Below are 24,607 nucleotides of genomic sequence, written 5' to 3' on the forward strand. Positions count from 1 at the left end.
GGGGTCCAGTCTGCATAGAGTGGTGCACCTTTTGACAGTAATTCTGTCCCTAGGTGCATAACTCCCGGTACCTGTGTCGCTCTCAGAGAGAGGAGACGTCTGCCGCTCCAAGGGATCAGTTTGTGTGCCAGTGTGTGTGACTGGAGACAACGCAACCTCCCTTGGCGGTTCATACACGATATCGTGTTGTCTGTCCTCACGAGGACATGGTGTCCTCTGAGAGAAGGCAGGAAGCGTTTTAGGGTGGGGAACACCGCTAAAAGCTCCGGGTGATTTACGTGCGCCCGCTGGAGGTCTCTGCTCTAGAGACCTCTCACCGGGCGACCTTCGTAAATACCCTATCAGCCTGTCTGACATGCGTCCGTGGTGACCACCTTCCGTGAAAGGACAGCACCCGTAAGCGCGTCCCGTACTAGAAAAGTCGGGTGTAGTGCCACTACGCATTACATAATAACCAATACTCTCCGCACGCCGTGGCGTTCGGGGTTTAGTTTTATTATGAGGCCCATGTTGAGTGGGTGCTTTACGAGGACATTTGTCTGCGTAATCTGACTCCGCTCGGTGGGCTTTATAGATAAAACCCTTCTTTCTAGGAGAGAGAGATCCTCTCTCTCCAGAATATGGGTTGACTCTCTCTGGGTTTGTGAAAACAGATAAAGTATAACTGTTTTGAGAAGCCCAGGCAGACATCGTGAGTATCTCCTGCTGTATGCTCTTAGAGCCAGCTGAGATGTCACGCTTACGGCTCCAGCCGGCACTGCGCATGCGCGTGACGGTGGTGCCCTTAAAGTCCCAGCCGTCACTGCGCGTGCGCGTGGCGGTGGTGCCTTCACAGACCCGTCAATAATCCGCCTTTTGAGAGATGCCGTAGCTCTTTTTGAGCTGCGCCCTCGGCCTGAAGCCTGGATGCGTCAGCGGCAAATGTTTTATGACAGAGGAATCAATCAACGTGTGACATGTGTTTGTGCGGACTTGAGGATGGTGTTTAGGCATCTCTCGAGGCGGCGGGAACACATTCACGGAGGGAAGAAGGAGGGGCTGTCACGCCGCTCGCTTCTTCTTCCTCAACTGCTGGCCGAAATTCTGGGTTGGCTGAGCCTGAGCTGCAGCCGGAACCGGAGAATTTCTAGGCCAGCTTGCCCTTGTCTCCAGCCTGGGCTGGGGACTCGGGGTGGGCTGCAGCCTCTGCGTCTTCGGTGCTTTAAACCGAGGAGAGTTCGAGGCAGCTTGGGCAGAGGACTGCTGCGAAAGCAGCGGCTGGACCCTTCGAGGGAGGCAGAGGTGGAGTGCCTCGTCCTCCCTCTTTTTCGTCTCACACCTCCTTTGCATGGAGGCGAGAGCGGAGCTGAAAATTCCCTCGGGAACGATAGGCATATCCAGCACATCCTCCTTTTCCCGGTCTGGGAGAGTGGTGAGGTTGAGCCATCTCGCTCTTTCCTGCACCACCATGATCCCCATTACCTTGCCCGTGGCCTGGACGGCGCAGCGTTGGACACGGAGACAAATGTCCGTGACCGCTGCCATCTCGTCCAGAGTGGCTGCCCCCGGGTTACCCGACAGGTCCTCGCAGAGCTCCGCTTGGTAGGCGGTTAGCAGCGAGGACACGTTCAGGGCCCTGGCGGACAGTGCTGCAGCTTTGTAGGCCTTTTCAGTCATTGCTGACTGAAAACGGTCCGACTTTGCTCGCAGCGTGGGGTTCCTGCTTGGTGACGGGCCCACCTTTGGTAGAAGGTGAGCCGCTACCAGCGGTTCCATGGGCGGCATGCGGAGCAGGCCGAGCTTCTCCATTCCGTCGCAGTCTAGGGAGGAGGCACCCTTTGGGACCTTGTTGCTGAAGGGGCGGTCTCTCCACGAGACCGGCACTTCATCCAACATTTCCGGGAAGACCGGGAGGAGTTGCCTCTTTTTGCCCGCTGCTTGGGGAAGGTGTTTCCCCTCGTAGCGGGAGCTGGAGGTCTCCTTGGCCATTTCAGGCCACAGAACGCTGAGTCTGACCGCAGCGCGTTTGCACACGGCCTGCAGGTCCATGCTCAGACCGGGCGAAGCTGGTGCGCTATCGCCCGGGAGAGCAGCACTTGCCTCAGGCTTTGCAGCCTGAGCCGGTGACATGAAGGTGTCCTCTTCCTGTTCATCCGATTCGGACAGGAGGAACGCCAAGGCGTCCTCCTCGTAGTCCTCCTCGTAGTCCTCCTTGTAGTCCTCCTCGTAGTCCAGCCCGAGGACATCCTCCGCGGGTGAGACCATGGTGAGGTCTAACCGGGAGCCCCAGCTTGGTGGAGCGCGGGAAACCGTTCCCGCGTGTCTTGCCGTCACCGGGTCCCGGCCTGCCAGGGCGCGGGATTCCGGTTCTATAGCCATAGCAGATAGTGAGCCCCAGACCAACACGGAGAGGGGTTCACTCTCTGTGGCGGACGCCCCCATGTCTTGACTGCCGGCCGGCGGGTCCGTGGACATGGGGGGGTCCTGTTCTGACAGGCTAGCTTGTCGTGCTAACCATCGGTGGAGGCTCTTAATGGTGAAGCGGACACAATGTCCGCATGAGCCGGGGTTGTCAATCGCCTCGGGCGTGTTCCAGCCCGAGGCAGGACGAACAGACCTGTCGAGCCACCGAGTCCCTGACTCCTCTGGTGTGAGGGAGAGGGGCGTCCATCTTGGTCGCCTCGTGGCGTGGAGAGGGCCCGCTCTCGACAGGTGGGACGGGAGAAAAAGGTATTACCACCTTGTCCTTAATCCGGAGAAAAAGGACGGTGTGGGTCTTTTATTCCCGGAGAATACTGACTGGTGTGGCAGTATGCTCCTTTTTAATACTTTTCCCCTCCGTGGGGAAGAGAAAAGAAAAACGTCCTCGCTACCGTGGTGTCGGTAGAGAGGGAGCGAGCTAGCAACAGGTGTGCTGCTAGCTTAAAAAAATCGGACCTACCTTACTTTCTCGGGAAGAGAAGGGCGAGGTCAATTTTAAATACTAACAGCGTTAGTACTACCGTCTTCCTGTGAAGCAGAAGGAGTAGCCGGCGAGCGCCCGTCGACTGAAATGGGTATTTTGGTTCAGTCTGTGGACAGTGAAGCTTGCCCGGCTACTGTGAGATGTGCTCTGAAGCGACAAGAGGTGTTTGAATGACGCATGCGTTGTGGCGCAAGCTACTTATAGGGGGTGATTTCCCCTGACGCTGACATCAAGATCACCAGCCAATCAGGATTGGCGTAATGAGATTGATGCTTCTGTTTGCTCCGCGATGAGGCGCATCCCATAGTGAGACATCGAACGGAGTGTTATGAATGAGAACTCCTAATGTTGCTCTCAAAGTGCACCAGATTAACTTCCAGCAAAGCATGCCCCCGGACCCCCCTAGAGGAGGTTAGGTCCCCCCCCACACTTAAATCACACACACACACACACACACACACACACACACACACACACACACACACACACACACACACACACACACACACACACACACACACACACACACACACACACACACACACACACACACACACACACACACACACACACACACACACAGTGGTGTAGTGGGGATTTTTTTACTGGGGGAACGCTATTTTAATTAGTCATCCCAAACAATGCCACACAAGTGCGCACGCGCGCAGTGCACTCATAAAACGGGCAGACAGGTCCACATAAACTACTGGTATGCTTAGTCCTACTTTACTTACTGTACTGCAAAAAGCAGACGGCGCTGTGCTCAAAACACACACAGACTCAAAACCATGGACACACTGGCATATAAGTTACATAAACAATGTATAGGCCTGAGTTGCATAAGCTACAGTATTGCAACTACAGTAAGCACACCGCGCTGCTTCTCTCTCTCTATCTCCACTTTCAAAATCTATTTAAAACTCATAACAAACAAACAAAATTCCCAAAGTTGTCCTGAAATTAACTTCACTTATCCTGAAAAATATAGCCTCACACACACACACACACACACACACACACACACACACACACACACACACACACACACACACACACACACACACACACACACACACACACACACACACACACACACACACACACACACACACACACACACACACACACACACACACACACACACACACACACACACACACACACACACACACACACACACACACACACACACACACACACACACACACACACACACACACACACACAGAGCCGAGCTTGAATGACACAAGCACACTTTTATTTCCAAGCAACTCTCTGGATGGTCTGGTGTCTTGCCTCTGTTGCATTCACTGAACACTGGAAATTACAGTCCTGCCGTCCTCTCTAGTGTCATGAGGATCACGTAAATCACGGTTAATCCATCCATCCATCTTCTCCCGCTTATCCGTGGTCAGGTCGCGGGGGTAGCAGCTCCAGCAGAGAGCCCCAAACTTTCTTTTCCCTGGCGACATCAACCAGCTCTGACTGGGGGATCCCAAGGCGCTCCCAGGCCAGCGAAGAGATATAATCCCTCCACCTGGTCCTAGGTCTACCCCTTGGTCTCTTCCCAGCTGGACGTGCCTGGAACACCTCCCTAGGGAGGCGCCCAGGTGGCATCCTAACTAGGTGCCCGAACCACCTCAACTGGCTTCTTTCGACGCGAAGGAGGAGCGGCTCAACTCCGAGTCCCTCCCGGATGACCGAACTTCTCACCTTATCCCTAAGGGAGACACCTATGAGGGGCCGTGTAGGCCAAAATTCAAACTCACCTCGCACACACACTACTGAAAACATCTGGCCTTGCACACACACTACTGAAATACTCTCACGTTCACTACTGAACACCTCACACACACACTACTGAACACATCTGGCCTTCCACACACACTACTGAAATACTCTCACATTCACTACTGAACACCTCACACACACACTACTGAAAATTAGGCTCACACACACACTACTGAAAACATCTGGCCTTGCACACACACTACTGAAATCCTCTCACATTCACTACTGAACACCTCACACATACACTACTGAAAATTAAGCCTCACACACACACTACTGAAATCCTCTCAAATTCACTACTGAACACCTCACACACACACTACTGAAAACATCTGGCCTTGCACACACACTACTGAAATCCTCTCCCATTCACTACTGAACACCTCACGCACACACTACTGAAAACATCTGGCCTTGCACACACACTACTGAAATCCTCTCACATTCACTACTGAACACCTCACACATACACTACTGAAAATTAAGCCTCACACACACACTACTGAAATCCTCTCAAATTCACTACTGAACACCTCACACACACACACACACACACACACACACACACACACACACACACACACACACACACACACACACACACACACACACACACACACACACACACACACACACACACACACACTACTGAAAACATCTGGCCTTGCACACACACTACTGAAATCCTCTCACATTCACTACTGAACACCTCACCACACACTACTGAAAACATCTGGCCTTGCACACACACTACTGAAATCCTCTCACATTCACTACTGAACACCTCACACACACACACTACTGAAAATTAAGCCTCACACACACACTACTGAAATCATCTCACGTTCACTACTGAACACTCACACACACAATACTGAAAATTAACCTCACACACACACTCCTGAAAAACATTTTACTGAAAGGTTCTCAGTAGGGAATGTGCATGTGTTTCACCTATGTGTGTGTGAGGGGATTCTTGCTGTAACGGAAGTCATTCTAATGTAACGGATGTCATTCTAATGTAACGGAAGTCAGTGGTCTCTTTGCTAGCCCCGTTAGCTTCATTAGCTCCAGGCTGCTACTCCGAAGTGTTGTTGTGTTGATGCCTGGTGGAGTATTCTTCATTGAAATATCGCACTTATCGTATGGCTCTGCGGTTCAAACAGACCGTCCATGAATGCAGTTTATTCGGTAAGTACAATTCAAGCACTTTATTTCTTACTTGTCTTTTTATTCAGCTAACAAGCGAGACGAAGCTACATCTGTGCTAACGATGCTATCCGTAGCATACAAGTTAAAACATAATGGAGAAGTGTAACACATTAAGAAGGATTATACTGTAAAACATAAGGCTTCTCGGTGAGGTTGGTAAAATAAGGTCATGCTTGTACATTAGTTAGTTTGCTAGTTAGGTAACTGTATGCATTGTTATTGTTAATTTAAAATAGCTATGCTCGACGATGCAGACAGCTAGCGTCACATTAGTGTTGAAGAGCAGAGTACTGTATGAGATTAACCTCACTATAAGATCTGTGTATCTGAAAAATATGAATCTCACATTTCCAGTTGGTTCCAGAAATAACGTTAACGTAGATATTGCAATATGGTTTGTTGAGCTGGAGTTGATTATTGAAGCTTACTGGTTAACGTTCATCATATTAAACGAACGAACCCAAACGTTGTTGTTTTTATTAATATTATTACCAATACTTACTTAGCATTTTATTATCATTACACTGGAGAAACCGACTTATTGTGGCAGCAGAACATGAACATGTAACTTAATGCCTGCATTTGAGGACGAAAAATAGCTCAGTCAATGCTTTAGGGACAAGGAAATGATTTGTTTAAATATTAGATATGACGTTATGTGTGCTTCTGTGACAATGAAGCTTATTCATTGCATTACATGTGTTGAAGATGTTTGTCTTTTACCCTTACGTGTGTGTTACAAATGAATGTGAATATGGCATAGGACAAATATTTAAATTGACTGTCTCATGAAAAACGATTCTAAAATAAAAAGGACCACAACTATACAATAATACACAATCCAACTGATAAGATACAGTAAGGGCTTTGATATCCAGCACTTTCTTTAAGGATAACAAAAAGATTATCACATGACATTTGCATGTAAAAAAGTCTGTGACCAACACATTGTTACTTTACATATATATCTGTTTGTTTAAAGTTTCCAGGTGATGCGGCAGACAGACCAGAGGATGCTGACCACGAGAGACAGACCTATTCCTAACATCAGTGAACTTCAGCATGGACTCAAAGGTACAAGGAATCGAGAAACGTTCTGGTTTAAATAGATAAAGTAACAACTATAATCAGCTTTCACATTTCAATGTATTTAAGGCAATTATTATTTTACATTGTGAGAATTGCTACCATTTGTCTCTACATATTGTCTGTAAAAGACGTGGTAAAAGTTGAATATTATTTAATAAGATATTTTAATGTTGCAGACTGTTCATTCATAATCTGATTATCTTTGTAGTACAAAGTGATGAATTAAAAAAACACATTATTTCTACAGCCGCTAAATAAACAAACGTTTCATAAATAACACACTTGCTCTGCAATAATGTCATATGTTTCTTGTCATTTCTGTTAGGAAAGGACATACCTGAAGGACACAACTGCCTCACCGTTTTCTCAGAGGGGCAAGAAGAAAATGAAAAGCTGATTTCAGATTAAAGACCAATACAGGACATTCACTAAGAAACTACACTTTTATTGTGAACACAAAGTCAAACAGGACCATCATTTGTTTGTGGCAGCTGAGCCCAGTATGGGCTCACAGATGCAGTTAGGTGGTTTCTTCATCAGACCTGGTCCTCCTCCATCAGGCCACGTCCTCATCCCAGAGAAAGACCTCTCCACCTTCTCCAGCCAAACCCACAGACAGGACATCCGTCACGCTGAGGTTTCTCCCAAAGTCTCTGCACGCTGTCTCAATTGATCCACACTGTGAATATGAGGGGGAAATGTGTGTCATAAATGCTTTAGACAATAAGAAATATGAAGTTAACTGTAAGGAATGGCTCATTCTTTTTTAAATAGACAAAACTATTACTGTATTTCAATATCTCATGTCTGAAAGTTTAATTTAAAAGAAGAAGAGGCCCCAAAAATAAAGATTGGTATATCAATAAATGTAGTTGATTGTGTCTTTTTAATTGTTTAAAGTAGATAGAACTGGTACTTAAGAGTTTGAATACAGTCTGGTTGCGGAGGAGGCACACAGGTAAGAGCATATAGCTACCATCACATGTAACTAAGCTTGACTTGAATTTATTAAAAGTATAATTAAGTAACAGCAACAAATCAATAACAAATCGTGCAAAAATGTGAATCTTTGCTGGGTCCACTGTTGAATTTACCACATATTGTATGTTTTAGAAACCTTAAGGCATGTATAGATTTGTATGCAAGTAATATCCCAAAACTCAATAAATACCGTAGATTATTATTGAAAGTTATGCTGAATAGTTTCATGTTCACTTACCTTAAGCAACGTAAAACGTGCAGACCGGGGGGAATACAAATACTTGTATTTCTCTTTTTTGGTTTGCAAGGGTGTCACCTTCCGCGGAGCCCATTTTCTGTAGTATTATCCTAACAAAGAGAAAACAAGAGGGAACAACCCTTATTTAGGTTTTTTAAAAAGTGACAATATCAGCTTGCATTCATCCGACAAAAATACGACACAGGGTATTGTCTAATTGCTGGTTGTCTTGTGTTTTTATGGGATTTGGATAACGGATTTATTCTATAAAATATTTTGAATGGTTTTCACTTAATACTGTTATAAAGTCGGCTGCGGACAGCCGGGCTGTAGTAAATAGTGCAGCAGATCTACACAGCTAGCTCGCTAGTTAGCATTATTAACAGCTATTTATGTACATTTTCAAGTTCTGCTTGAAAGCAAGTTCCTGCAAACTGTTCAAACAAACGCTTCAACTTGTACCATTTATAATCTGTATGTTTGAATATGGATCTTAAATCGGCGTGACGTTGAAGCAGCTGCAGTTCCTTTAAGCATACCGTTAGCATTTTGCTTCTGGCAACTAGATTTATGATTTGAAAATTATAAAAGTAGGGTAGACATGTGGATATTATCCGGCTGAACAAAACGTGACCCGTCTCTTAAATGCGTCTCAACCACAGACCTTATTTCCAGCTAGTTTCAAACCATATTGCAATATCTACGTCAACGTTATTTCTGGAACCAACTGGAAATGTGAGATTCATATTTTTCAGATACACAGATCTTATAGTGAGGTTAATCTCATACAGTACTCTGCTCTTCAACACTAATGTGACGCTAGCTGTCTGCATCGTCGAGCATTTAAATTAACAATAACAATGCATACAGTTACCTAACTAGCAAACTTACTAATGTACAAGCATGACCTTATTTTACCAACTTCACCGAGAAGCCTTATGTTTTACAGTATAATCCTTCTTAATGTGTTACACTTCTCCATTATGTTTTAACTTGTATGCTACGGATAGCATCGTTAGCACAGATGTAGCTTCGTCTCGCTTGTTAGCTGAATAAAAAGACAAGTAAGAAATAAAGTGCTTGAATTGTACTTACCGAATAAACTGCATTCATGGACGGTCTGTTTGAACCGCAGAGCCATACGATAAGTGCGATATTTCAATGAAGAATACTCCACCAGGCATCAACACAACAAACACTTCGGAGTAGCAGCCTGGAGCTAATGAAGCTAACGGGGCTAGCAAAGAGACCACTGACTTCCGTTACATTAGAATGACATCCGTTACATTAGAATGACTTCCGTTACAGCAAGAATCCCCTCACACACACATAGGTGAAACACATGCACATTCCCTACTGAGAACCTTTCAGTAAAATGTTTTTCAGGAGTGTGTGTGTGAGGTTAATTTTCAGTATTGTGTGTGTGAGGTGTTCAGTAGTGAACGTGAGATGATTTCAGTAGTGTGTGTGTGAGGCTTAATTTTCAGTAGTGTGTGTGTGTGAGGTGTTCAGTGTGAATGTGAGAGGATTTCAGTAGTGTGTGTGAGGCCAGTTTTCAGTAGTGTGTGGTGAGGTGTTCAGTAGTGAATGTGAGAGGATTTCAGTAGTGTGTGTGCAAGGCCAGATGTTTTCAGTAGTGTGTGTGTGAGGTGTTCAGTAGTGAATGTGAGAGGATTTCAGTAGTGTGTGTGCAAGGCCAGATGTTTTCAGTAGTGTGTGTGTGAGGTGTTCAGTAGTGAATGTGAGAGGATTTCAGTAGTGTGTGTGTGAGGCTTAATTTTCAGTAGTGTGTGTGTGAGGTGTTCAGTAGTGAATGTGAGAGGATTTCAGTAGTGTGTGTGCAAGGCCAAATGTTTTCAGTAGTGTGTGTGTGAGGTGAGTTTGAATTTTGGCCTACACGGCCCTTCATAGACACCAGCCACCCGGCAGAGGAAACCCATCTCGGCCGCTTGTATCCGCGATCTCGTTCTTTCAGTCATGACCCATCCTTCATGACCATAGATGAGGGTAGGAACGAACATGGCCCGGTAGACAGAGAGCTTTGCCTTCTGGCTCAGCTCTCTGTTCGTCACAACGGTGAAGCGACTGCAGTACCGCTCCCGCTGCTCCGATTCTCCGGCCCATCTCACGCTTCATTGTTCCCTCACTCGAGAACAAGACCCCGAGATACTTGAACTCCTTCACTTGGCGTAAGGACTCATTCACTACTTGGCACGGTTAATGTATTATATTATTGAGGTAGAATTGTCCGGGGCTACAGAGTTGTAGCCAACAATGTGGAATTTATTGTCTACATATTACACAGATTATGCACAGCGGGAGCAGCAATAACCGTCAAATAATAATTCAGACAGGGGAGCTCTGCACTCCCTGCCCGCCGCTAGGGGGTGCTGCAGCGCCCTCAGCACCCCCCTCCCCGCACCCATGCGTCTCTCTCTCACTCCTCTGGGCGCTCTCTCCGTGCCAGCCTCGGGACCTGTTGCTGGTTCCATTCACTTGTTTGTTTATTATAAATAAACTGTGACAGTCGCAGATTGATCTCAGTGTTTCTTATAAACTGTAGGGGCAGGGGAAAGGGTTATGGCATGTAGTTTAGATTCAAATGAAATGAGAATCTATGGTGCATGTGTATTATCCTCGCAACTACAGTCGTTAAATGTCCACTTTTATGTAAGGTTTGAGGGTGTGGTTCTGCACGCCTCATTTGCATATTCACCTGTCGCGGCGCGCCCAGAGGCTTTTTAGTTGGCGCGTCAACAGGATGCCAAGGGTGGTTCTCACGAGAGGAGGAAGTGTGTGTGTGGTGAATGCGGGTATTCAGCGGGATAGTTACGGTTTCTCAGCATGTGTATATATGTTAAAATGCAATGGGGAAGTAACTGAAAGTAACCGTATGTGGATATTGCATCGACCGACCTGGAAGCATGTCTCCTTGGAGAGGACGCGCACAGAGAGAGAGAGATTCTCTCCGACACAGGGTGAGATCGCTCCTTTGTGCCACGCTAGACCTCGTGTTTCGTTTTTTGTGTGGAATATAGCCTGAAAAGGCCTACAAACATTTCTGTTTTTGCCGCCGACGGGCGCAGGAGCAACAGCCTTTTTTGTCAATGAACAATAGCCTGGATTAGGCAGTAAAGACACTTTTTGTGTATCGCAGAGCGGACTGTTTAATTTTGTTTGTGTTGTTTGGCTGGAAAACTGTCAATATAATGGATCCATGCATGAAATCTGTCTGTTTATTTTGTTTAAGGAGCAGATTATCCGCTTATTATTTCTGTTTACCTTTATAATATTATTTCATTCAAGAACCCCTTGTGCGTTTAATTAACACAACACAATTGTTATATTCTTACCCCTCGTCTCGCCTCCCTGCTTTTTGTTGCAGCCCAGGAGCCGGGTTGTAACATATGGGGGCTCGTTGGTTGAACCTGGTCAGTCGGAGATAGTTTTCGAAAATGGAGTCTGTTGTTGTGAACGGTTATTAACGCGTTAACTTGGCCTTTCATGGCCGACGCACGGCCGATTCAACATGTTGAATAGGCTGTGCGTCGGCCACAGGCAGTCGGACAAATAAATCACTCTGATTGGCTGTTCAGCTAGAGAATCACTGCATGAGAAGCGAAACGGTTGCTTGAGAATGTCTTCCACAAGCAACACTCCAATGGCTGATAGCTCCAGTACCGCACGAAACATGTTTTCGATAGACGAGAGTGAAAATGGAATGCACACGCTATTTGTTGTTTGTTTATATCACGTAGTCTGTTCTTCTTCTCTGTCTTCCGGTTGTTGCCTCTTTTGAATGACGAATACACACTACCGCCGCCTGCTGGTAAGGAGCGTTATTGCCGCTCACGCTTGCGCAGTTCGTACGTGCTCGGCTGATGTCTTTGCAGTGTGTTCCAGTGCGACACATGGCCAAGACGCAGGAGAACACGCAGACGCAACAGTCGGCGTCGGCGTCAGCGAGTTCTCTGGTGACTGCTTGGTGTGTCAGGGCCTTTAAACATACTTGTATTGAGACAAAATGTATATACAGTTGTAGAAAAAGTGGTTTCAAAATATTATTTAAATGATCAAATAGCTCTCGAACATCCCCTAAAATGGCATTTTTCTCTTGTCCCCGCTTCTTGGTGACCAACTTGCATGTCAAATATAACATTTAAAATAGGGATTTTATTTACATTTGTTTGGTATTATTCTATTGATATATGTCTCTTAAAAACAATTTGTTAAATCATAAACATATTTTAGATAACAGTAATTTTGCACAGAAGGTGTGTCCCTCAACATGCGTTCAACCCTGTGACCCAAACCTTTTTAGATTGGCACAGGAAGTGAAAAAACTGTAAGTCAGATGACACAGTGGAAGTGACATCAGCAAGCCATGTGCTAGTGCCATGGCTAGACCAAAACTAAGTCCCCTCTTTTATTTTTACAATCTTTTCAGTCTTAAAAGAGTGTGGCACTCTGACCCACTCAACCCTGTTACTGATATTATCAGAATAAAGCATATTCATTTCAAAATTATCTTTCTTGCATTAGATATCCAAGTTTGTCCTTGCCTTGAAAGTAGCATTACATGCTACATCTAGTAATAATTCCTGAGGTTAAAGCTCAAATTAGCATTGCTTTTCAACCCTGTTACTTTCAACCCTGTTACTATAATTAGAGTAACAGGGGTAATTCTTCATTGGAAAATATACATTTGATGCCTAGCTGGGATTTTTTTTTTGATGGTTTATTATCTGTTTTTCCTAAATACATAACAAAGAATTATAAAATAAAAGGTTAATTTTTCAAAAATGTTGGTGTCTAAATTGTCCTCCAATTCTGGAATGACCCTTGAGTTAGAGGAGCGGAGGTTTAGTTTACCTGCTCGTGGTGCAAGCCAGGCCTCTAATTTCTCTGGTAGAGCTACTCCGTTTGACGTTGGCAGTAATTTGCGGCCTTTTTCCCCTGTTCGAGCGTGTAGCTGAGAGCAGAGAGTGGTCTGATGCTGAGAGGACCTTATTGTTACAGTGTGTGTTACGATACGATACGATATACTTTATTGTCCCCGTAAGGACATTTGTTCTGGGCTCCGTCCAGCAGTTCCGCATACATATACATAATATATATCACTCCTGGCCCTGCCTGTATTGTCCTCTTTTGAATGCCTTGCATTTAATTGTAAACCCCCCTTTGCCCTGACAATACTTCTGATCTACCGGCCACCCAAACCCAACTCAGCCTTCATCCCAGAGATACAAGACCTTCTCACTACGCTATGCACAACCTCTGGCAATATTATCATACTTGGAGATTTTAATATTCACGTCGACTCCCCCTCCTGCCACTTTGTCACTGAGTTTCTGCTACTTCTGGACTGCCTCAATCTGACACAGCATGTTAATGTCCCCACACACGCCAAGGGCCACACGCTCGACCTGGTCATCACAAACTCCGCCCCCATCAGCAATCTGCTAGTGTATGACCTGGGGGTGTCTGACCACAAGACCATCTCTATCGAGCTCTCTTTCCAATCCCCACTCAGCAAGCCCAAACTCCAAATCCGCTTCAGGAACCTGAGGAACATCAACCCGGACACCATGACCCTGGACCTCCAGCATCTTTCTTCCGCCAACTTCTCATCAGTAAGTGAGTCAGTTGCATACTACAACCAGTCCCTTAAGAGTCTCCTTGATCTGCACGCCCCCCTCAAAACCAGGATGGTTACTTTCTCGCGCTCAGCCCCTTGGTACACCGGCGAACTGTGGAGAATGAAGACAGCTGGGCGTGTCCTTGAGCGGCGGCTCAAGGCCTCAGGACTCACTGTTCACCGGTTAGCCTATCATGAACACCAGAAGGCCTATGCACAGTCCCTCAGAGATGCACGGTCCCAGTACTACTCCTCCCTCATCAACAACAGTACTGGAAACTCCAAGCAACTCTTCTCCACCATAAACCACCTCCTCAAACCCCAAAGTCCTCTACACTCCGACTCCAATGAGAAGCAGTGTGGCAACTTTGCCGCCTTCTTCACTAACAAAGTTGACACCATCCGCTCCATCCTCTCTAGCCCCTCTGCACCTCCAGTTACGACTGCTGACCCACAGCCTGAGACAACCCAGCCTCTTCGCTGTTTCACGGACATCTCTCAGCGAGAGGTTGAGGGCATCGTTAGGAGGATGAAGCCCTCCACCTGTGTCCTGTACCCCCTTCCGTCAGCTCTTGTAAAATCGTACATCTGTTCAATGAGCCCCATGATCACTAAGATTGTAAACCTCTCACTCCAGGCTGGCCATGTCCCCTCTGCCCTAAAAACCGCTGTCATCAAACCTCATCTCAAAAAACCCTCCCTTGACCCGGGAGTGCTAGCTAACTACAGACCCATTTCCAACCTTCCTTTTCTATCAAAAGTGCTGGAAAAACTAGTTGCTGCTCAGCTCCAGGACCACCTAAACTCCAACGCATGCCCCACCCCGGAACCTGCGGTCTTCAGACTCTGGCCTGCTCACCACCCCCCGCACCAAACTGAGAACCTTCGGGGACAGAGCCTTCAGTGTGGCAGCGCCCACCCTCTGGAACGCTCTCCCTGCGGAGATTCGCAACATCCCCACTGGACGCCTTCAAAAGGGCCCTCAAGTCCCATCTGTTCATCAAGGCTTTCGGCCCTTAAATCTATCTGTTGTTTTGTCTGTCTGACCTTTGTTTTGTTTTGTTTTGTTTATGCTTGCCCTATTCCTGTAAAGCGACCTTGGGTCCCTTGAAAGGCGCTATATAAATCCCAGTTATTATTATTATTATTATTATTATTAACAACTTATTTGAGAAGTTCCAGTCTGGTTTCCGCTCAGGCCACAGCACAGAAACTGCCCTGGTCAGGGTCACCAACGACCTGCTGATGACGGCTGATGCTGGCTCTCCCTCTCTCCTCATCCTCCTCGATCTCACTGCAGCTTTCGACACCGTCGATCACGGCATCCTCCTCCATCGTCTGCACTCCACCATCGGACTCTCTGACTCTCCCCTTGACTGGTTCAGATCATACCTCACCGGGAGAACAGAGTACGTCTCCTTGGGCGAGGCAGAGTCGGGTACCCACAACATCACCTGTGGTGTCCCTCAAGGATCAGTTCTCGGCCCCACCCTCTTCACACTCTACATGCTCCCCCTTGGCTCTATCATCAGCCGACATGGAGTATCATTCCATTGCTACGCTGATGACACCCAACTGTACCTCAGGATCAACCCTACCTCCTCTGCAGCCCTGCCTTCACCCACACTCACTGCCTGCCTGGAGGAGATACAGGCGTGGATGAAGCAAAACTTCCTGAAACTCAACAGCTCCAAGACCGAAGCCATTATAGTTGGCACCCCACACCAGGTTCGGTCATCCACCATCACCACCATCACCTTCTCCGGCCAGGACATTACCCTCTCCTCAATAGTCACCAACCTGGGTGTGAAAATGGACGCCCATCTGACCTTTGAGGCCCACATTAAACAGCTGTGCAAGAACTCCTTTTACCACCTCAGGAACATCGCCAAACTCCGCCCCACACTCACTCTGTCTGACGCCGAAAAGCTGGTCCATGCCTTTGTCTCCTCCAGGCTGGACTACTGCAATGCACTCCTCATCGGGATCCCTAACAAAAGCATCCAGAAGCTCCAATACATTCAGAACAGCGCTGCTAGGATCCTGATGAGGGTGCGCAAATATGATCACATCACCCCCATCCTTAAAGCACTACACTGGCTACCCGTGGAACTGAGGATCGAATTCAAGGTCTCCGTCCTCACCCACCAGTGTGTCCATGGAACTGCCCCTTCCTACCTCAAGGAACTCCTCACCCCCCATACCTCCTTGCGGACCACCCGTTCCAGCAACTTCAATTTCCTCAAACCCCCCAGGACTAAGCTCCGTACTATGGGAGACCGGGCCTTCTGCTTGGCTGCTCCCAGCCTGTGGAATGCTCTCCCGGACCAAATGAGAGCACCACAGACCGTGGAGGCTTTTAAAAAAGGCCTCAAAACCCATCTCTTCAAAAGAGCCTTTGCCTAGACCTTTTTATCACCCTTTTATTTATTTTTGTATTGCTTTTTTTTAATTAATTCTACTGTGTTGTGTAATGTTTATTTATACTGTTCATGCTCACTACTTGTAGCACTTCGGGATTTGAATTCAAATATGAAGTGCTTTATAAATGGAACTCATTATTATTATTATTATTATTATAATATACAAACATAGTGGACATTTAAGAGACATACACATATCATCAATCATACACCGTTAGAACAAACACAATACACACAGACGCACATACTGACAATGGCAACCTATTGCACTACCCTCATGACCAACATTTAAAAAGTACATTTCATTACATTTGACTTTTGACTACATTTCATTTCCTGTGAATGTTAAGAAGCTTAACGGACATTGGTAGGAATGAGTGCTTATAGCGGTTCAGCCTGCTCTTGGGAACCCTGAATCTTCTACCAGAAGGTAGGAGCTGGAATTCTGGGTGGAGTGCGTGGGTGGGATCAGACACTATTTTGTTTGCCTGTCTGATAATGGACTGCTCGTATATGTTTTGGAGAGATGGGTGTTTTTTAACCCCCATCATTTTCATAGCCGTCTGTACCAGGCGAGCGATCTGTGACTTCGACTGCACTGTCAAGTTACCATACCAGGCAGTAATACCATACCTAATGATGCTCTCCAACACTGCATGATAGAACAGTAACATGAACTTCTGGTCGACTCCGCAAGCCCGGAGTCGACGCAGAAAGTACAATCGCTGTTGAAGTCTACAGCACAGACCTTGAACATGCGCCTTCCAGCTGAGTGTATTATCCAGATGGACACCAAGGTACTTATAGGAGCTGACCTGAGTTATGGGTTCATTGTGGATAACCACCGGCCTATGGTCACCCACTGCCTTTGGGTCCCACACCATCTCCTCAGTCTTCTTCACATTCAGCACTAGATGGCTAGAATCACACCACTGCACACATCTCTCTATTTCAGAGTGATAAGCCGATGAACTGCTGCCTTTGTGCATTAAGCCAAGGATGGCTGTATCATCTGAGAATTTGATGATATAATTCTCCGGGTGGGCTCTTGTACAGTCGTTTGTGTACAGTGTGTAGAGGACCGGGGAGCTCACACAACCCTGGGGGGCTCCTGTACTGATGGTCCGGGGCTCTGAGAGGGCATTGTTGACCCTGATTGCTGAGTGCGATTGGTTAAAAACGAAAAATACCATTTCAAGATAAAAGGATTTATACTGATCTTTATCAGTTTTTGAAGCAAGATGTGAGGCTGCAGTGTGTTAAAAGCCGAGCTGAAATCCACAAACAGTAGGCGTACATATGCCTTAGGGTCTTCCAGGTGTTTAGTGACCAGGTGTGTGATGCTATTTAGAGCATCGTCTGTGCCACGCCCTTGCTTGTAGGCAAACTGAAAAGGCCAGGAAGCCTACTCTGCTCTGACGTTGGCAGAGAGCAAGGTCTACCTAACTGTTAAGACTGCTGTGCTGAAGGCCTACGAGTTAGTCCCTGAGGCATATATCACCAGAGGTTCAGGTCTTGGGAGAAGTCTAGCAGACAGACCCATTTGGAGTTTGCCAGGGTTTTAGCAGATGGTGCAATGCCCTAAATGTGAATTTGGATGCTGCATTGTGTGATATGATTGTGTTGGAGCAATTTAAAAATGCTATACCCAGCCACATTGCAGTTTACATCAGCTGGGGGGATGGCCAAAGAGAAGTTATCGTCTGCCCAGGTAGGAAGGAAACATCGGTATGAACGAAAAACTGAGCAGCGCTCGTTTAGTCCTCGAGGTCAGGTCCTCGTTTTGGTGCCAAGGGCTAGTTTGCCGTTTCTGGAGAAACATTCCGGGCCTTTCTATGTGCTGGGTCAAGGGACTGATGACTCGGACTCAGACTCGACTCGGACACTCCTTGGTGACTCGGACTCGGACTCGAACACAGGTAATGATAACTCGGACTCAGACTCGACTCGGACACTCCTTGGTGACTCGGACTCGGACTCGAACACAGGTAATGATGACTCGGACTCAGACTCGACTCGGACACTCCTTGGTGACTCGGACTCGGACTCGAACACAGGTAATGATGACTCGGACTCAGACTCGACTCGGACACTCCTTGGTGACTTGGACTCGAAGAGTGGTGACTCGAGAGTGACTTGGACTCGTGAATTGGTGACTTGTCTACAACACTGGCCTGTTTGCTCTGGTCTTCTAGATCAGTGACTCGAGAGTGACTTGGACTCATGAATTGGTGACTTGACTACAACACTATGCTGTTTGCTCTGGTCTTCTAGATCTACTCTGTCCCTCTTAAATTGCTTCTTCAGGCACTGGAGTTGCTGAGTGGGCAGGGGAAGGTTTGTTGGCTTGTACAAAAAGGAGTATAGATGTCAGTGTGGAGTTTTTGAAGGCTATTGTATGTATTGTGTTGGTGTGAAGAGGGTCCTGTTAGGTAGTTAACAGTGTTCTTAATTGAACCCCTTTCTTTATGGGGGGGAGTGTGACACCACTAGGTGTTCCGTGGTCTCTCTCTGTTTACAGGATCCGGTGCTGTGGGGCCGGCGTTTACCTGATGAGCTGCACCTGGGTCGAAAAGGCCTACAAGAAGAGAGCCCAGCCGGACACGTCTCTCTCTCACTCCTCTGGGCACTCTCTCCGTGCCAGCCTCGGGGACCTGTTGCTGGTTCCATTCACTATTTTGTTTATTATAAATAAATAATTGTTATATTCTTACCCCTCGTCTCACCTCCCTGCTTTTTGTTGCAGCCCAGGAGCCGGGTTGTAACAATATTTATTAAATAAAAGATAAAAATAGCAAGTAAAAACAACCTGAAAAGCCAAATATTTTGTACTGGACATTTGTAATAATAAGTAAAAATCTACTATAGTACGTAAAATGTACTTCCAATGTACTTGCCTATACAGACATAAATAAACCAGCGACTGTATTCTCCATGACACAGACAGTCTGTGGTTTGTACTTGTTTAACTTTTGTCTAGTTTCTGAACAGATCGTGTCTGTCCCCGGCTGTTTGAAGAGCAAGCATGTGAAACAAAAGATAGCATTTACCTGTTTGCATCCAGCTAGCCATGTGAGAAGCCTTGTTGATACGTTTTGTCTTTTTCACGAGCTTGCTGTGATATACAAATCGGGTTGGTCCGGTCCAAGGTCTTTAAGTATCAATTTATCTCCCAAACTTCTCCTTTCAAAAGGATTGGAGAGTAGCTCTTGGGCGGACCGAGGTTCCGGCGACTCCACCTGCACACCATTCTCATCCAAATACTGCGTCACCTTGGTCACTCACGAGTCTAAAAAACAACTCATCAACGCACGTAAGCAACATGGGCGCCAACGTGAGCGCCCACGTGACCAAAATATTTGACGGCGCTGATTGGCTGAAATTATATTTCGGCGGCACAGTTTACTATTGAGACTTTTGCAACCTGCTGGTTGCTGCTGTTTCGCTCGGGGGCTCTGCCCGGTAATGATAAACTAATGCCATGGGCAAGGCCAGGCAGGAAACAGGTGACTTACCAAAGTTAGCCATGGAGTGCCACAGGGCTCAGTGCTCGGACCTATTTTGTTCACATTATATATGCTTCCATTAGGCAATATTATAAGGAATCATTCTGTAAACTTTCATTGTTATGCGGATGATACTCAACTATATTTATCCATCAAGCCTGATGAAATTAATCATCTAAATAAAATTCAAGCCTGCCTTAAGGACTTAAAAACGTGGATGACCTTAAACTTTTTGATGTTAAACACGACCAAAACTGAAGTTATTGTACTTGGCCCGAAGAATCTACGAAACAAATTATCTAAAGATATACTAACTATGGATGGCATTAATTTGGCCTCCAGTGAGACTGTAAGGAATCTTGGTGTTATATTTGATCAGGATTTATCCTTTAATGCCCACATAAAATCAATTTCAAGGACTGCCTACTTCCATCTACGTAACATTGCAAAAATCAGGCATTTCTTGCCTCAAAACGATGCAGAGAAAGTAGTCCATGCATTTGTTACTTCTAGACTGGATTATTGTAACTCTTTATTATCAGGGAGTACCAAGAAGTCAGTCAAGTCGCTTCAGCTGATTCAAAATGCTGCGGCTCGTGTACTAACCAGAGTTAGGAAAAGGGACCACATTACTCCTGTTCTGGCTGCCTTACACTGGCTCCCTATAGAACACAGGATAGAATTTAAAATTCTTCTTCTCGCCTACAAAGCCCTTAATGGGCAGGCGCCATCTTACCTTAAAGAACTCATTATACCCTACTGTCCTACTAGGGCATTGCGTTCCAAGAATGCAGGGTTGTTGGTTGTTCCTAGAATCTCTAAAAGTACAATGGGAGCCAGAGCCTTTTCTTATCAAGCTCCACATTTGTGGAATCAGCTTCCAGTTTGTGTTCGGGCGGCAGACACCCTATCCGTTTTTAAGAGTGCGCTTAAGACCTTCTTTTTTGATAAAGCTTATAGTTAGGGCTGATTAGATTCAGCCCCTAGTTTTGCTGATATAGGCTTAGTTTGTCGGGGGACATCTTACTTCTTCCTTCTCTCTGTCTGTACCTGTGTCCTCTCATGTTCCGATTAACCCAGCTTCCCCACATTTCTTTCTTTTTGGTGTCTATATATGCCGGGATCCGGAGTCATGGATGATCCTGCGGTCCTGTGTCCTGGATCGCGAGCGCTGGATCTTGTGTCGTGGCTGTGGTCCTGGATCATCGGTCCTGGATGGATATCCTCGTGGATTCATCTTCCTATTATACACACATGCATTTCCAAACATTTGGACTACCTATGTTGCAAATGTATTATCTTTTCAATTTACACACGGCATCTATTGCACGTCTGTCCGTACTGGGAGAGGGATCCCTCCTCTGTTGCTCTCCCTGAGGTTTCTCCCATTTTTCCCTTTAAACTGGGTTTTCTTTGGAAGTTTTTCCTTGTACGATGTGAGGGTCTAAGGACAGAGGGTGTCGTATTGTCATACTGATATTCTGTACACACTGTGAAGACCACTGAGACAAATGTAACATTTGTGATATTGGGCTATATAAATAAACATTGATTGATTGATTGACTTATCAGTAACTTTAGACATCGTAACACAATTTGAAACGAGATTGTATTGTAGATTATACATTTTTGTGATACTAATTGTATGATATTTACCTTGTTCATTAAAAATTAAAATATAAAATATATTTTTTTTTTAAATATATATTTTTTTATTTTATATTTTGTATCTGGCAAGAGGTGGGGCGGCGCTCCTATGGGCCGGCCGCCACTGAAACCAACATATAGAAATCATTAACATATTTTAAGATGACAATTAATTTAGTTTGGATATCTTGTGTTATTAAAGGCTGATTATGATGGGATTCAGTCAGCTGATGACTCAATCACTGCGTCGCCACAGAGAGAGCACACACACAGAACTGCTCAAAGGAGCTCACGCTATGTCCGTCAGAATATCACACATATGGCTTAAAGCCCTAAAGAGCCTGTGACAGCATCCCAACAACTGTTGTGCAATGAAATATTGGGCTACAAGTAATCTCGAACCGTCAGTTTAAAAAAGAAAAAGCGATACCGTTCCGTTAAATATCAATAATTTCGAACATCGCGGGAAATTCCTTCGACTCATTTTGAAGTTTTGGGGGAAGCCGGAAGTGATGTCAATGTGGGAACGCTTCGAGAGCCAAACACGGACAAAGTGTGTTGTCATGCGTAGAAATGGTGAATTACTGAGATTAGGCACGTTAATAACGTTTTAATGAAGTTGACTACAGTATATTCATATTTGTCAGTGCTTTCATGTCAATTCGGCGAACATAAACATAAATGATCGTGGTGAAGATGATGATTACATTAGGATTAAAATCGGGAGTGAGAGCTGCTGAATTTCCTCCCGTCGGATGTGATATAAAAACAAATCGATTATTTTTGTAGTTGTAAACTCAAGTGGATGAAACTACATTTATTAGTGCTTTCATGTCAATTCGGCGAACATATGATACATTAAATGATCGTGAGGATGATGATTAAAAATCGTTTGTTTGAGCCGGTCTGCATTTCCTGATGAGAAAACAAACCGATGCTTTTTGTAGTTGTAGTACACCAACAACATGGATTAAACGTGTGGTTTTTTTACCACAATGTTGGGGAAATTAATGGATAAAATGCACGGATTATTATTATTCTGGGTGCAGTGGCGGACTGGCCATCGGGACGAATCCCGATGGGCCGGTACCGAAGTGGGCCGGTCGGATAAGTAACTAGCACATCCCCCATAGGCGGCGCGTGAGGCTCAGGTTTGAGAAGGCTAAATAACTTCTTTTACCTGACGCTGCCCGCCTCCGGCGTCTATAGAAAAGAGATCACTCAGTGTGCGGAGTTTAAATCTCTCAAGTCATATTACAGGATAAAGGAAATACAGTTTAAACTGCCGTATGCAGAGAAGACGCCGACGTGTCGCACTTATCATTCATATTACATCATCAATCAGATCATCGATCATATAATATCATATATTTCCTTATCTGAGTCAGCTTCTCCAGCCTCATCTGGCCGTGCAACACTCACAGTGTCACAGACTGTATGCAGAAGTATTATTTAACACATTATGTTGACGAAACACTCGAGACAAATGTAATTAAAGTCAGATCCACTCGTGTCTTACACGTGAACGCGCTCTCAGCTGGAGAGAGAAACCCTGGCTTGATTTACCGAGTTGATAACCAGCGTCGTAGGACCGCTTAGCGAGATCTCGGGATGATTTTTAGTCCCATTCCACCACTGGCTACATGACCATATGATCGCCCATATTGACGCACCTCATTCCTAAACTTCTAACAGATACAACATAAACCGATCCTTCAGCCGCATATGAGCTCTCAGACACGTTCAACATTAACCTGTCATCGCTGTCTGAGCTTGCTGCTGTGTGCGCCATCGTGCGTTTCCATGCAGATGCTGGGATCCTGGACGGTGCAGCTGGAGTGCTGTGCCCGCAATGACGTCACACATCATTTGGCGGGACTTGAAGAATCCGCGAGAAGATCCAGAAAATTGTCAACATTGAAGGCAGATTAATGGTTATCAAAGTACAAATATCCAAAATCAGTTCAGTAACGGTTTTCAAGGGGACAATATGTACTCAAATTGATGGGTTTGGATGATGGGGGAAAACCGTGTCACAGGCTCTTTAAACCACACTGCATCAGTCAGAATTGTGTGTGTACTGCTCTCAGTTTAACCATGTGTGCTGTTGAGCATGTTCCACACAACCAAGGCTGAGGAACCAGGCCCTCAAACCCCAGCTCACTATGTGTCTGTGGATATAAGATAAGATAGAACTTAATGAATCCATGTGATAAATAAATACACATGTATGTGCAGGTGCAAGTAAGTCCTCTTCATGTGTTCAGTTAAACGCATTCTACACATTTAAAGGTGGGGTAGGGAAGTTTGAGAAACCGGCTCGAGATCGCTAGAATTTGAAAATACACAACCGGAGAAAATCTGCCACTTCCTTATAGAGCCCCTCCTCCAACACACATGAACGCGCACATGACCAATGAGGGCACGAGATAAATGTGTGCCCCGATGGGAGGCTGACAGGCAGGTAGGCCATCCATCCGTTTAGCTGGGCCGGCTAAACTGATTGGTTGTACTTTTTACAGTATCACGGCTTCTACAGATGACATTTTCTTATGGATTTGTTGTCAAAGCACTTCAGATATTCATTGCTATCGGGATGTTAAGAGCATTCCATGGAATATAACAAAAAGTGTATCTCGAGCCGGTTTCTGAAACTTACCTACCCCACCTTTAAGAATATGCAACCGGTGCAATGTCAACTGATATGCTATTAATGTTTGTGTTAGGATGCATTATGACCTCATCATAGGGCTCTCTCTTGTCAATCATAACCTGAATATTAGTGAATTCACAAACCTCAGATAGTTATTTCCAACTCCAAGAAGGCAAACGAAGGCTCTTTTTGTTTTTAATTACTGAGATGTGGCATCACATGAAGGCAGTTTGGATGCAGTGTGCAGGCGGTGTCTCTGTTGGTGAACATGGGGCACACTGCCAGGCGTCAATCTCTTCCGTTTCATGAGCTGGTTTCCCACAGGCGTCAGGTGCAGGAGGTTTAATGAGCCGCTCTCATAATGAAGCATGGAGCTGAGCTGCTGCTCTCCTGGCAGAGGGACCTCTGTAAGTGAGGAACAACTCTGTGACAAATACACTGAAGTGAAACCACATGTTGCTGAAACTGTTATGTTTATTATATTG

The 24,607-nt window shown here is 45.7% G+C and overlaps 2 long non-coding RNA genes across 2 annotated transcripts; one reads left to right on the plus strand and one right to left on the minus strand.

Moving 5' to 3' along the window:
• Positions 1-5,832: 5,832 nt before the first annotated feature.
• Positions 5,833-7,903, plus strand: LOC139434287 (uncharacterized). Its single transcript, XR_011643645.1, has 3 exons — positions 5,833-5,926; positions 6,930-7,021; positions 7,362-7,903. It is a non-coding gene; the product is annotated as an uncharacterized lncRNA (long non-coding RNA).
• Positions 7,461-9,666, minus strand: LOC139434288 (uncharacterized). The gene is made up of 3 exons (XR_011643646.1): positions 9,351-9,666; positions 8,256-8,365; positions 7,461-7,715 (listed from the first exon to the last, which is right to left on the minus strand). It is a non-coding gene; the product is annotated as an uncharacterized lncRNA (long non-coding RNA).
• Between the last annotated feature and the right edge of the window lie 14,941 nt (positions 9,667-24,607).

The sequence above is a fragment of the Pseudochaenichthys georgianus genome, chromosome 8, assembly GCF_902827115.2.
Source record: "Pseudochaenichthys georgianus chromosome 8, fPseGeo1.2, whole genome shotgun sequence".
In the NCBI taxonomy this organism is placed as follows: Eukaryota; Metazoa; Chordata; class Actinopteri; order Perciformes; family Channichthyidae; genus Pseudochaenichthys; species Pseudochaenichthys georgianus.